Raw genomic sequence first — 12,434 nt, forward strand, 5'->3', positions numbered from 1 at the left:
AGCTACTGGGCCTGCATTCAAGACAGTTAATAAAGGATGAAAAAATGTGAATTCACAATATAGCAGATTTCACTATCAATTCTGCTCCTGAGAAATAAAATCTATACCTTGTCTATTTTAATTTTAAAGGACTACAATTGAAACCCACTATTACAAGCATGAAGTTGGAAAATTATCTTGATTTCTGTGTATTAAGACACAATTCTTCAAAATCTGTTTCTTCTATAAGGAAAAGAAAGTATTTACAGAATATTTCAAATATTTTTAAGGTTGAAAACAGGAAAATAATGAGAGTGAACACTTGAATATAGATGTAAAATATTTCATTTTATTTTTTTAAAAGTTGTGCTTAATTGCACTAAATAAAGAGAACACAAAATGAAAAATGTAGAGTTGGTCTCATTTTAGTGTCTTTCTTTCCACTGCAGTTTTTTTTTTTTTTTAAGTGTGGCTAACAGATTGCAAAATTCAGTACAGTTAAATTTTACTTAATTTTATGGGCACCTGGGTGGCTCAGTGGGTTAAGCATCTGCCTTCAGGTCATGTCATGATTCCGGGGTCCTGGGATCAAGAACCATGTCAGGCACCTGGCTCAGAAGGGAGTCTGCTTCTCCCTCCCTTTCTCCCTCTGACCCTCCCCCTGTTCACACTCTCTTGCTCTCTCTCAAATAAATAAATTAAATTATAAAAAAATTTTTTTAACCTAATTTATCTTGAGAATTTCAGGTGAAACTATTTATTGATAACAGAGTTAACCACATAAGACTCATATTTGTATATCTACCATGTTAAAATTCTAAAGAGAATTACATGGGAATGGTGTTGCCTCACATGCTTTTTGTATGTGTAGAGCATAAACAAATGCCATCTGAAATCTATAATCCAAATAAAATGAGAAGGGGAAAGTAGATCACTGTTTCTGGTATTGTAAATATAAATGGCTGAATATTAAGTCTTTTAAAAAAAATTCTCCCCTTGTGGGGCATGTGGGTGGCTCAGTTGGTTAAGTGTCTGCCTTCAGCTCAGGTAATGATCCTGGGATACTGGGATCAAGGCTCACATCGGGCTCCTTGCTCATAGGGGAGTCTGTTTCTCCCTCTCCCTTTGCCCCTCCCCTCACTCAGGCTCGCTCTCTCTCATGCTTGCTCAAATAAATAAAATCTTTTAAAAAATTCTCCCTTGAAAGCAAAGCGAATATCAAAATTAAATCATGCTTAATTATACAGTCTATTTTCATTACATTTCCAATAAGCAGTGATGATCTTTTGAGGACAAATTAAAATTAGGGATCCTTTAACTTTTGAAAAACAATGCTCTAGCTGATTTGTTTTTCCTACCTAATCTATAGAGTATCTTTAGTTTTCTATCTGTAGCAGTAGGAGTATCATTTTATATTCTAACCAATATGTGTTTCATTTATCATATTTTAAAAGCATTATGAAAATGAATATTACCTTTGTAGCAGTTAAAATTCTTTTAACTCCAGAACTTTTAAATATCAATCCTATAGTTGCCTTCAGTAAGACAAACTAAAATTGATCATAATCACTAGTCAGATGCAAGTAATAAGTGTACATAATGAAGTTTCAGTGAGATAGGCGCCCAAAAGAACAATACCCAGTAGACATCTTGTAAGAACAAATAGTAAATAATAAAACTATTCTTAATAATAATGTAGATCATTTCTAATAATTGATAAGAAATATATATGTCAAAAGCCAGATACCACAAAATGAATGCCTAAAACCACTTATTACCCAAACGTCATATTAATCTTTATTTCCAAACAAAAAACTCTTTATAAGAATGTCTATGAAGCAAATTTTAATTCACTTGAATTATTTTATTTGTTCTATCAATAACTTTGTGTAAGTCCTACAAAGTACTGAACTGGCAAAAACAAAAATACCAAAAACCCTTAAGAATTATTTTAGTAGAGGCATCTGGCTGGCTCATGTGGAAGATTGTAGGACTCTTGATCTTGGAGTGGATTTGAGGTTCACATTGGGTATGTAAATTAGTTAAAAAATAAAGAGGGACGCCTGGGAGGCTCAGTGGGTTAAGCCTCTGCCTTCGGCTCAAGTCATGATCCCAGGGTCCTGGAATCGAGTCCTGCATCAGGCTCTCTGCTCAGCAGGGAGCCTGCTTTCCCCCTCTCTCTTTCTGCCTACTTGTGAGCTCTCTCTGTCAAATAAGTAAATCTTAAAATAAATAAATAAATAAATAAATAAATAAATTTCTTTAAAAATATTAATAGTAAATAAAATGTGGTATATACATACAAAGGAATATTATTCAGCCTCACAAAAGAAAAAAATTCCCACCACAGAGTATGACACAGATAAACCTTGAGGGCCTTATGCTAAGTGAAATAATCTAGTCACAAAAAGATAAATACTGATGCATCCACTCATATCAAGTATCTAAAAGTAGTTAAGCTCACAGAAACAGAAGGTAGAATGGTAGTTATCAGGGCTGAAGGCAGGGGTATTAAGAAAGTTTTTGTTTAATGGATATAGAACTTTAGATTTACAAGATGAAAATGTTCTGGAGATCTGTTTCACAACACTGTATTACTAACACCACTAAACTGTACACTTAAACTGGTCAGGATTGCAGATTGTATGTATTTTCTTACCACACATAAAAAATAACAACTCTGGCCCCATATCTAGTGGATATAACAAGTAACTGGCTTCTTGCCAGGAAAAGACTCAATAAATTGATTTTACCAAAGGCAATGGGACTGATTTCTTCATCATCTCATAAAACTTAAGTTGAAAGCTCTGGGTGCTATCATACTCTCGGCCCCAGAGTGATGGTTCAACACACAGAATAGTTACTGATGCCAGAAATTACATGGAAACAATTACTAATACATCAAAATGGATAAAATTTAAATTCTCTAATGCTCTTCACACATCCCAGATCAGAAACGGAGTTGGAATCTAAATATAGAACTATCTTAATCTGCCACTGAAGAATGAAGGAGTAACAATATACAGTACATGTTAACATGTACTGCATAGTTCTGCTTATGTGTCTATATACACACACACATATATATAATATATATGTGTACATATACAATAACAATATATAACCTATTTTTATTATTAAATTCAATTGTTATGGAATTTCCAAGGCAATGCCCTCTATATGGTCCAGTTCAACACTGAGTACCCTATGTATCACATAGGTTGTATTACTCTACAATAAAGAGTAGAGAGCTTGATTAAATCTAAAGCCAGATAGCCTGGGTTCTAATTTTGGCCTTGCCTCTTACTAGCTGTGTGACCTAAGACAAGCTATTCATTCAGCCTCTCTATACCTTATTTTCCACCACTGCTAAGCGGAATGAAAGCAGTATCTTTCTATAAAGTTGTTGTGAGTCAAAGGCCTGGCACAGACTGAGTTCAATACCCACTTTTGTTATTCTTATTATTGTTGCATTTAAATAATTTAGTCAAGAATTTGGAACTTAAACAATTTACAAGTATTAATCCTATGATCTGGAAGGTTAAAATACTTTTCCAGCACCTGGGTGGCTCAGCGGGTTAAGCCTCTGCCTTCGGCTCAGGTCATGATCTAAGGGTCCTGGGATCGAGTCCTGCATCAGCTCTCTGCTCAGCAGGAAGCCTGATTCCCCCCTCTCTCTATGCAGAACTCTCTGCCTACTTGTGATCTCTCTCTCTCTCTCTGTCAAATAAATAAATTTTTAAAATTAAAAAAATAATAATAATAAAATACTTTTCAGGGGTGGCTGGGTGGCTCAGTGGGTTAAAGCCTCTGCCTTCGGCTCAGGTCATGATCCCAGGGTCCTGGGATCAAGCCCCGCATCAGGCTCTCTGCTCAGCAGGAAGCCTGCTTCCCCCCCCCCACCCCGCTCTCTCTACCTGTCTCTCTGCCTACTTGTGATCTCTATCTGTCAAATAAATAAATAAAATCTTTAAAAAAAAAAAACTTTTCAAAGTCTTCCCAAAATTCAGGTGAAGAAGAAAGAACCAAGGATTTACATTAAAAGAACAAGTCAGGGGGTGCCTGGGTGGCTCAGTGGGTTAAGCCTCTGCCTTTGGCTCAGGTCATGATCCCAGGGTCCTGGGATCGAGCCCCGCATTGGACTCTCTGCTTGGCGGAGAGCCTGCTTCCTCCTCTCTCTCTCTCTGCCTGCCTCTCTGCCTACTTGTGATCTCTGTCTGTCAAATAAATAAAATAAAATCTTTAAAAAAAAAAAAGTCAAAATCTGAAGCAGTGACAAAACATGGCTAGACTAAATTGCATCCTTAAGTTTTTTCAGTTTCAGTCCAAAGGTCAGAATTCATACACAAGCTAGTCTAAGAATTAAGCACCTAAAAAAGCATTATAATGAAACCTGGCCTTAATATGAAATATAAAATCTAGGAATAGATTATATTTTAGATTTTCAGACATAAAATGGCTAAAAGAAACTCCTGCAATATTTAAAAATCCCTTTAAAAGAAATCCAGGGGTGCCTGGGTGGCTCAGTGGGTTAAAGCCTCTGCCTTCAGCTCAGGTCATGATCCCAGCGTCCTGGGATGGAGCCCCGGCATAGGTGTCCGGCTTTCTGCTCAGCAGGGAGCCTGCTTCCTCCTCTCTCTCTGCCTGCCTGTCTGCCTACTTGTGATCTCTATCTGTCAAATAAATAAATAAAATCTTTTAAAAAATAAATAAATAAATAAATAAATAAATAAAAGAAATCCAAAGTATAAAAATTTAGGAGCATAAAATATGCCATTTAAAGTAAGTTCGTGGCATCATATCAGAATGTTGCCTATAAAACAACTACAAATTTTTTAAAGATTTTATTTTTTTAAATTTATTCATAACAGAGGGAGGGAGGTAGAGGGAGAAGCAGGTTCCCTGCAGAGCAGGATGCCCCATGGCATATAGGATGACTAATTGAACATGTACTGCGACCTTTCTTTTTTCCCAGTAAAGATGAGAGGTATGGGGGCCTGGGTGGCTCAGTGGGTTAAGCCTCTCTGCCTTCTGCTCAGGTCATGGTCTCAGGATCCTGGGATGGGGCTCTCTGCTTGGTGCTCAACTGACTGAGTTACCCAGGTGCCCAGCCCAGTATCTTTCCTTTTCAACACCCTCTGAAGGTCTATTTAAGCATAGTAAGTAGAGTTATATTACTTTCAAATGAATTCCTAATACAACATACTTTTAAAACAACATAAGCCACTTCCTCTTGAAGCCTAATTGCAACCACTGGCCTAACTGCTACCATTTTAATCATTTGAGGCAAGTTAGTAGAATGATAAAAGCAAACAATTATTGCACATTCCAAGCACTGTACTTGCACTTCATACTTCATCTCCTTCATCTTAATCAATGAAAATCAAAGAATTCAGGCAATTAAATATTAACTTAAAACAATATATAAACATTATAGGAAAATAATTTTGAGGGAAACTGGGGGCTCAGTCAGTTGGCCAGCTGATTCTTGGTTTTAGCTCCAGTTGTGATTTCAGTGTGGTGGGATCGGGCCCCATGTCAGGCTCCATGATTAGCTAGGAATCTGCTTGGGGTTCTCTCTCTCCCTCTCCCTCTGCCCCCCTACTCACGCTCTCTTTCTCTCTCTCTAAAATAAATAAACCTTTAAAAAAAAAAATTTTGTGTCTTTAGTGTTAAAATATAGTACAAAAAATACTTAAAATTTTACGTAAACAAACTACATTTAATTCAAACTGTGTATATGTATGTATACATTGACTCTTTTTCCTTACACCAAGTAAAAGCAGTAAATAAGCCCTTAAAAAAGGGAAAACTAGAAAGTTCTAAGGACCCAAGGAGACCAACTTACACTACCAATACCTATCACGGTGTATTAACATATCAGATACCAAATACATAAAGGTATTTATTATCTGCCAAAATAGAAGTTTACTGCTATATAGAACATATTTTTTTCCTGAACTATTTCTGCTTGCATCATCTTTATCTGATAGTGTGTCTACCTAATACATTCACTACCATAAACAGGCTTTTCTCTCCCATGTCTTTTTGGAGAACCACTAGAGATTTTTCTCTCCCAGGACTCAAAAACTCTCATTTCTGAAGAACACTATTAAGATGTCATCGTAATTAATCAATAGAGTGAAAATTTCTAAAAGCCTCTGTGTTTTGTAATTCCTTTAATAAATGTAATTCTTTTAACAGTCTGGGGTTTACCAAGCTTGCAGTAACTTTAAATATTAAAATCAGGCAAAGTAAAATAACCTCTGAATACTATTCAAAGTAGAACCTACAAAAATTCACACTTTTTCTTCAAACTTCAATGTCTACTCCCTTCGTCATTCTTTTTTCATTATTGTGGTAAATAATGTAGAATAAAATTTACCATCTTAACCATCTTTAATTTATATAGTTCCGTAGTAAGTATATTCACAGTTGTGAAACAGATTATTCAGAACATTTTCATCTTGCAAATATGAAATTCTATACCCCTTAAACAACAGCTTCCCTATAAACCTTTCCCTATTTTACTACAAAAAAGAAATCATAAAGAAAAGGGTAAAAAGAGTAACTATGTTTATACTCAGTTGTTCTCCCATTATTGCTTGTGACAAATCACCTCTCTCTATGAAGAACTTGGAACATCAAACAAAAAGTATCCAAACCCGGGCGCCTGGGTGGCTCAGTGGGTTAAGCCACTGCCTTCAGCTCAGGTCATGATCTCAGGGTCCTGGGATCAAGGCCCGCATCGGGCTCTCTGCTCAGCGGGGAGCCTGCTTCCCTCTCTCTCTCTCTGCCTGCCTCTGTCTACTTGTGATCTCTCTCTGTCAAATAAATAAAATCTTAAAAAAAAAAAAAGTATCCAACCCCATTGAAAATTATTATAAATGACAGAAAATCTTTAACAATCTCTCCAACACTAAAACTAATTTATATGTATTTTTCTGATTTTAAGTATAAAAACAAAATCTTTTTCTGAAAATTGGCTGATTCCTTTATATCTGCTTAAATTATCTTTGAAATATCAAATTTTATTCAAAGTATTATCACTAAGATGAAAACAGGGGGCATTCTAAAGCTAAAATATAACCTTTAAAGAAATGTGTTATCACATACAAAATTACAAAATACAAGTACAGATATATAACAAATTCTTGTTCAAACTGAACAAAATAATCTCTGCTATTAGCAGTTCACCAACTACTTTTATGTCCCTCATACCCTGAATCACCTTCAAGAAAATGAGTTACATTTTAAAACAGTATATTTCCTTGAATTAGTTGATTAAAGAACATCATACAACACAGAGTTAGCATTTACTGAAAAAAATTCAGTTTTACTTTTTCTTCCAACTTTTGCTCATTTTTAGAGAGAATTCTAGGTGAACTAAAACATTATATAAAAAAATTAAAGCAATGAAAAAGAGCCAGAGGAAGGAATACAAAAAAATAAGGAGCAATAGAAAGTCAATACTGAAATGAAAAATTTTTACCTCAAAATTTTAAGAACATTTTTCTCTTTCTGCAAAAGTCACTCAAGTAAGGGAATTAGTATGTTGAAATAAAAAACAAGATTCAATTGAACACTAAGCTTAAATTATATCTACTTAGCTGGCAGTAGATATACCAGATCAACATAACACAATGCAGACCATTTTTAATATACAAATATGATGTTGCTGGACCCATTATCAATAGCAAATGTTGCATTTTTGTTTTGTTTTCTGATAGCCATCCACATCCTTCCTGGTCCTACTTAGGCCCAAGAAGATGGATTTTTGGCACAGGCAGCCAAAGTAATGAGAAACGTCATTCTAATTTCCCACCAGATTGAAACAGAAAACCTACAACTCATACATTAAAATGTATCCTTTGTTAAATCATTCCTACTTCAATCCCTCACTGCATGCCAAGGCCGGCTTTATTCTGAGGCGCTCCTTTACATACTATTTGCATTTAGAACAGACGCATAAAAAAGGAGATTAGCAGAGTATAATCCTTGAAGAACATTCCCATGTAGTTTTCTCTGCTCCCTATAATCTCATTTCCAAAAACACACAGGTCTGTGGGAAGATTAACGTTTATATTAGAACAAATTCTCTTGAGGCACTGTGCTGACCCTGATAATCTCCAGAGCTTCCTTCAAGCTCTAGGACTCCCTGCTTTTGCTTCTTTCACCTTTGCTGACACCTAGAGAACTGGTCATTTATAAAAAAGAGTTATTTAGCTTTGAGAGGTGAGGTGCCCACAGGCTTCAGCAGCAGCTACTTGGCATGAAGCTTTGGAAAGCTGTTTTTTTTTTTTTTTTTTAAGATTTTATTTATTTATTTGACAGACAGAGATCACAGGCAGAGAGAGAGGCAGAGAGGGGGGGGGGGAAGCAGGCTCCCTGCCGAGCAGAGAGCCCGATGTGGGGCTTGATCCCAGGACCCTGGGATCATGACCTGAGCTGAAGGCAGAGGCTGTAACCCACTGAGCCACCCAGGTGCCCCTGGAAAGCTGGTTTTAAAGCACATCCTTTCCAGTGGCTCCATGAGGATTACTTTGCCTATCCAGATCTTCTGGAGACATTGACAACTCCCAAGGGACTTCCAACAAGAAAAATTCAGGGTGTCCTTACTCTTACTTTCAGAGTAGATTACACATTTGTGAAATAAATGGGGAAATGTGAACAAGAAGTGCATATCATTGTAAGGAATTATGCTTCATTTTATTAGATATGACAGTGACATTTGGTTACATAAAAAAATGTCCATAATCTTTTACAAGTTGCATACCCAGAAGTAAGTAGGAGTAAAATGACAGGTCTGAGATCTGCAGAGTTGCTTAAAATACTTTAACAAACAGAAAAAAAAGAAGATAGATGAGGCTACAAAATCTTAGTAATTATCAAGTTTATGTATACATAAATTTATATCCATAGCATTATCCTACCTTGTACATGTTTGAAATCTTACATTATAAAAGAAATTTTAGGGTGCCTGGGTGGCTCAATGAGTTAAAGCCACTGCCTTTGGCTCAGGTCATGATCCCAGGGTCCTGGGATCCAGCCCCACATCAGGCTCTCTGCTCAACAGGGAGTCTGCTTCTCCCTCTGCCTGCCTCTCTGCCTAAATTGTGATCTCTGTCAAATAAATAAAATCTTAAAAAAAAAAAAGAAAGAAAAGAAAGTTTAATTACCCATTTAAGAATTATATTATTTCCAGAGGATATGTGGCTATTTAAAACTACTTGCATATAACTCACATATATGTGTGTGTGTGTGTATGTGTGTGTGTCTCTCTCTCTATATATATTATTATTTTTTTTTTTTGCTTTCACCATTTTGGCTTTTGGACAAGGTTTCCTCCTGGCTTGGTTATTTAAAATAAACTCTCCAACTTATTACCAATTGTTTTTCCAGGGGCACAGGGGAATAGAAACTAGTCTTACATAGCAATATATATACTTAACAAACAAGAAAGCAGCTTCAATTAAAAATAAATCAACATAAAAAATATCTCAAGCAAGAAGAAAGCCAAGTCACGATTTAACCTCAACTATCTGCCACCTTCAGGATCTGTTTAAGGCAAATCCTGCTTTCAGCTCTTTGACATTATCACCACTGTGACTTCTATTTACTTTTGACTGCAGGTAGAAGGGAAAGATTTCATTTATATCTGGGAAGTTATAAAACAGAAAAACTGGAAACTTAAAACTCTAGCCTCTCTTGGTGCACACGGAGGCCTGAGGGCCAAGAGCAGCCTTGAGTTGTCAGATTTTCCTGAATGTGATGGATTTTCAGAGTAACCCTGATAGGTGGAAGCTTTAGAAAGTCCATGGTGCTCAAAACTACTACTCTCAAATGACCAGATGCAAAGGATGAAACTGACTGAATCTTTTTTTTTTTTTTTTTAAAGATTTTATTTATTTATTTGAGAGAGAGACAGTGAGAGAGAGCATGAGCGAGGAGAAGGTCAGAGAGCAAAGCAGACTCCCCATGGAGCTGGAAGCCCGATGCGGGACTCGATCCCGGGACTCCGGGATCATGACCTGAGCCGAAGGCAGTCGTCCAAACAACTGAGCCACCCAGGCATCCCCTGACTGAATCTTTTTGTCACACCTTTTGTGCCCACACTAGTTAATCATAATTTGACCATGTAAAAAGGAAATTAAGTGTTATAAAGTCCTACCTATACCAAACCATCCTTTCTGAAAAAAATGAAACAAGTATCAAGTATACAAGGACATTAGGAATTATTCAGAAGAGTCACTTTTAGCATAAATTATAGGTTTTTTAAAAATTTCTTTTCAGTGTAACAGAATTCATTGTTCATGCACCACACCCAGTGCTCCATGCAATACATGCCCTCTGTAATACCCACCACCAGCTACATTATAGGTTTAATAAAGATTTCAATCTGATTTCCTAATGCTTTTATCACATAATATCACATCATAACGAATACTCACAATTTAACAGCTTCAGGCATCATAAGAACCTAACCGTTTAGAATCTAATTAAGTTTAGAAAATTTTGACTGCTAAGAATTTGTCCTAATTTTTCAAAAAATCATGATCCGTGCATGGCACAGAGGATAACTCTTAGTTAACCAAAGTAATCAATGTATCAGCACACAGATTACTTCTTAATCTCTCAACATTCCTAATATGTGAAAGACAAAAACCACTGTTTATCCTTTGATCAGATCCTTAAGATATATAGAAAATAAATACCATAGCAAGTCCATGAGCTTGCTCTCCAGATTTAGTAAATACCAACGTTGAACTTGAGATTTTTAAAGAAGAAAGCTTTATAAATGCAAACCACAGGTTTTTTCCTAGATCTGATGATTCAGCCTTCTCATGTCTCTCTCTCCTTCCACTTTTCTCAAAACACTTCTCTTTGCCACACTCCTGTCCTCACCCCTTTGTTTCACAGACTCATCTTTCTCTATTATTTCACAGAAAAATTTCTTGAAGAATCTATCCTTCCAATTTCTACCTCCTCTCCCTCTTACTTCTCCTAGCTATGAAAACCTAGTTTCTATTCACTGGACTCCTATTCAATTCCAAACGCTCATAAATCAGAGGTTTTTTTCAAACTTCATATTACTGGAACTCTTTAGTAACTTCTGACTGACGCTCACAGAGCTGGTTGTCACCCAGGCTAAAGTCCTCAGGATTGCAAATTATCATTTTTAAACAATGGAGATATATTGTTTTGACTGTGCAGGCCCAGAAGAGGGAGAGAAGGCTATGTGAGGGTCAGTGAGCCAGGACCTAAAAGGAGGGGAATGGAGGCAAAAGGAAGATTTGCTTTCAACTACCACTTCAGCAAAGAAGGGCAGAATTAAAGATCAGGAATCAGAGTGATAAAAACTCTAGAAGATGGCAAATTTATGAAAAAAGATATGTGTATTGTATTCTTTTCATAAGACCCTAAGACTAAAAGACATATACCCAAAATCTCTGGATGTTAAGATTATGGGTAGTTTTTATTTTCTTTATAATAATACATATTTTGTAATTTTCTACAATGAGCATACATTCTTTTAATAAGAAAAAGGCTGCTCTCCTCACCCCTTTAAATAGCAAAAGATCTACATGCCTGCATTCTAGGGTAACAAAGAAGGGTGTTGCCAGGGAGATGCAGCTCCACAGAATACTTGTGAGAAAACCCTCAGGGAGCTCTTATGAGGAAAGAAAAGCAGGCTGGGTGTTTGGGGCCAGTCTTGGGAAAGAAGAGACCTCACAGGAACCTGTCTGGCTTAAGACAACCCAGGAAGAACCTGGTATTTCCCCTGGACCTCCAGTCAGCCATATGAGTCCTCTCTCTCCTCCCTTCAAGATGCTGTGAAAATCTCATGACTGCACTGTATCCCACACTACTGTGACTCCATACAAAAGGTTTCTCCACAACTGGCTGGTTGACTTCCAATCCAACCCCCTATATAGTCCACACAAATATTAGTGTTCTAAACACAGGGAACACTGTGCTTCAAGAATATTTAGTATCCAGGACACTCTACAGTCTCAAATGTATACAATCTCTGCTTACATTAACCAGCACGACTTCCCAGCCCAGATGTTAGGCTCCAGTTAGCCCCTCTACCCATAGTTTCCGGACAGTCTGGCTTTGTGCCTCTGCACACTCTTTTCCCTGGCCTAGAATATGCTTCCCTATCCTTGTCCACGTGGTAAACTCCTATTGATCTTTTATATCTAGTTCAAAAGCAACTCCTCCATAAAGTACTCCTGGGCACCTGGCTGCTCCCTCCTAACGTTTTATAGCACTTCTTATACTGTTGGAGCTATCATCCAAGTACCTACCTTCCCTACTAAACCATGAGATATTTAAGACCAAAAACTACATTTCTCCATGTATCTAAATAGTGCTGAGAGCCAGTAGGTACTCAAAAAATATGTGACAAACTAAATAAAAGAATGTGTTTGGGGCGCCTGGGTGGCTTAGTG

The 12,434-nt window shown here is 36.8% G+C and overlaps 1 protein-coding gene across 10 annotated transcripts in view; it reads right to left on the reverse strand.

Annotated features, from left to right (window-relative positions):
• The window catches only part of CREM (cAMP responsive element modulator), a 71,236-nt gene that overhangs the window by 40,110 nt on the left and 18,692 nt on the right, over positions 1–12,434 (reverse strand). The window lies entirely within an intron of this gene.

This window comes from Mustela putorius, unplaced genomic scaffold (assembly GCF_011764305.1).
Source record: "Mustela putorius furo isolate JIRA1106 unplaced genomic scaffold, ASM1176430v1.1 tig00003913_pilon_pilon_pilon, whole genome shotgun sequence".
Classification (NCBI taxonomy): Eukaryota; Metazoa; Chordata; class Mammalia; order Carnivora; family Mustelidae; genus Mustela; species Mustela putorius.